Consider the following 3,328-nt stretch of genomic DNA (forward strand, 5'->3'; position numbering starts at 1 on the left):
TACTAACATGTGTTTCTCCTTTGTTCCATAATCTCTTGTAACTTTTCTATTTGCTATTTAATGCTGTTCTAAGAAAAAAATAAAACTTATAAGTCAATATGTACTTTATCATTCATTTTTGTACTGTACAGTTCCAACTCATCCATTTTATCTGGATTTAACTTTAATTATGAGTAAAGTCTAGGAGAAAAAAAGATGTGATACCCTATATTTTCCTTTTCTTTCATCCATTTCAACAAAAGTGGTTGTCTAATACAAAGCAAAAACATGCATAAGAAAGGCTATAGTAGAGTTCTTTGGTCATGTGTATTTCTGTCATTGCCTCTTTCTGTTTGGAACAGCATGGCTTCTTGGGACTCTCACTACCCCCACACATTCACTTATACGCGTACTTGGACTTACTTTGTCTCAGAACTCTGCCGTATGTGGGTCATCTGGAACCAAGTGCTCACATGGCATCATGAAGTGTGTATGTGAATAGGGCAATAAGGAATGTTGGACACACACATAGACACATCTACTCTGTTCACGTGTGTTTTTGGTATCCTCAGACTTCTCTGGCAACATAAGTTCAAGGATAAAATTAAGAATTTCAAGATAGAAAGTAAGCACTGGTAGTTCACACCTGAAATACTGGCTGGTTGGGTGTCTGTGAAATTCAGAAGATCACAGTTCAAAGCCAGCATCAGAAGAAAAGTTATTGAGATTCCCATCTCCAAAATAACCAGCAAAAAGCTGGGCTTCGTGGCCAGGCTCAAGTGTTAAGAGTGGCAGCCAGGAAAGCAAACTGAAGGCTCTGAGTTTAGATCTACCAAAATAATAATAATGAAAGTATTTTTTAAGACTGACTGGGACAGCAAGCCAAACGTGAGACCCATCCTTAATATGAGACTCCGACTACCTATGAAACTAGCTCCATAAAAAAGGAAGAGAGCACTTGTGACAAAGCTTAATATGGAAACTGAATGAGTTAAATGGGAAATATCCATGAGATTTGGAAACTGATGCAAGAAAAATGACAATAGGCTCTATGAGAAATCAAACATTGCTGCATTAAAAAAAAAAAACCCTAGAATTAGCAAAATGCTTCACAATACATTGATTTGGTTAAGATTGTACATGAAGTGCTACATAATGCTTTTACAGGCCAAAGATAGGGATGTAAAGAGCCAGCTTGCCCATATGAAAATCCTCAGAATCTCCCTTGAACCTGTACTTTCCAAACAGGCACCAATGTCACTAGAATCGGATAGGATCTCACTCCAGCTCTATGTAATCACAATGCCTGGAAAAGTCCCTGGTATGATTATTAATCAACTAAAATGGTTGCAATGATGCTGAATTGGAAGCTGTGGTTTTTCTTTAATAGCATGGAGGATTCAAAACCTTTTTAATCTAATAAAGCATATATAATGAAGAGAAAGACCAAGAGACCTTTTGTAGTTTCTGCATACTATATTTTTCCTAAACTTTTTATTATGGAGAATACTAAACACAAAAATACAACTAGTCCCCTGTATACATTATACAGTTCCAGTTATCAGCTTATGCCTAATACTAGTTTCTCTATACCCTTTTATACTCCTCAGACTTGTCTATTTTTTGAATGATTCTTATTTACTGGATTTTAAGCTGACTACTTTGCTGTGTGTCTACAAACAATTGCTCTAAGGGTTATATGTTCCTTTTTTCTTTTAATATCTCACACAAAGGTCTTTGGTAGTGTTATTTGTGCGGTATAATGCTAGCCCTTTCATTATAGTTGACTGGATTCTTGATTGGTTACAATTCACTGTTCATTTTCTTCCAAGCATTAACTTCTTCCTACATGACCCATCCAGCTGTGCGTTCTTGAACCATTCTTTTTCCTTCCAGACAATAACTAGCTTGTTTGTCCTGTGCCTTTGTACTTACCATTTTTTCCCCTGAGGTTCAGCTCTAGTTGTCCTTTACCTCAGAGCCCTAGGAAGCCAAAACCAACAGAACACTCATTGAGGTGGAATGCATGCATTGAGAAATTTTCATCTTACCTTGTACCCTCCATTTTCAATGGTTATTGAAGACTTGATGTCCTCCTGGAAAGCTATTCTGCTTGCTCTAGAATCATGGAAACCATTAGTATACTACGTAAAGTCAGTTATACATAATTTTGAGCTAAATCAAGAACTGCCCAAATACTTCAGAATAGACTCAGAAGAACAGATAACCAAACAAAATTAAAGAAAAAAAGGTGAAAATGCTTAGGTTTGATGTTTACACAAGTGGGGAAGATAACCATTTATTTTAGAGGTAGGATACTTTAGCTCACAGACCATCTCTATTACAAAATCTCTATCAGAAAAACTCTGGCATATTGAAACATAATACCAATGTTTTGGTGTTATAAAATATTTTCCAGACTTCTCTTTCATGCTTAAGCTATGGCTCAAAAATATCAGAAGGTACACCTTAATGTGTGTTTTTGAAATGGGATCTTATAATTATACATCCTTATTATTTGCCAAATATCCAGTCCTGATAAATGTAGCAAGCTAAATGAATCTATGAAACTAGATGTTTTCAATATCTAACTACTTAGCCTTGTGTGGATGAAATTGTTATGAGCAGGCTTCACAGATAATACGGTTAAAAGAAATGGTGACCAGCCACAGCAACATGGTAAAAAAAAAAAATTACAAGAAAGTAAATTCACCTCTCTTGGTCTTTCTACATATTTTATGCCCACAAACATAGTTGACTATCGATATCTAACCTACAATTGTCTTGATAAGGAACCTTAAAGAGCATGATTTATAACCACTTACCTTCAGGAATAATATGTGGTTTGGCCAAGTTCTCAAAATGCCATCTTTAGTCTGCAGCTCTCATTCCAGGGGAGAAAACAGAAAAAGCAATACCTGTGACTTCCAAATTTATTTTCATCTTTGAACCATGAGGATGGAGATAAGGTGGTCTTTTGAAACATTCCAAAGTCCAAGCTCAACCCAACCAACCAATTGGTCCCATTCATGGTGAACAGAGATATTGGTAGTTCTTGATGCACCCATGTGAGTCTAATCTCCACTCTTAAAGGTGGCAACCTCCACACTACAGAATTTCTATGCTTCAGAGGTTGCATATTCAAAATATTGTTCCAAGTGGAACTTTTCTTACTTAGCTGTGAGCAAGAAATTAACTATGATTCTTCTAAGGTTTTGCTTGCTAAAACTAATAAGCATAGATTTATTCTGGTCACTTCGTCCTACATTCAACTTTTTATTCTCAAGAAACAACTCTCAGCCACCAGAGGGCATCACTGTATTTGTTCACTAAACTGGTGGGGGGTGGG

Source organism: Dipodomys merriami, unplaced genomic scaffold (assembly GCF_024711535.1).
Source record: "Dipodomys merriami isolate MVZ:Mamm:240054 unplaced genomic scaffold, mDipMer1.0.p SCAF_2, whole genome shotgun sequence".
NCBI classification, from domain to species: Eukaryota; Metazoa; Chordata; class Mammalia; order Rodentia; family Heteromyidae; genus Dipodomys; species Dipodomys merriami.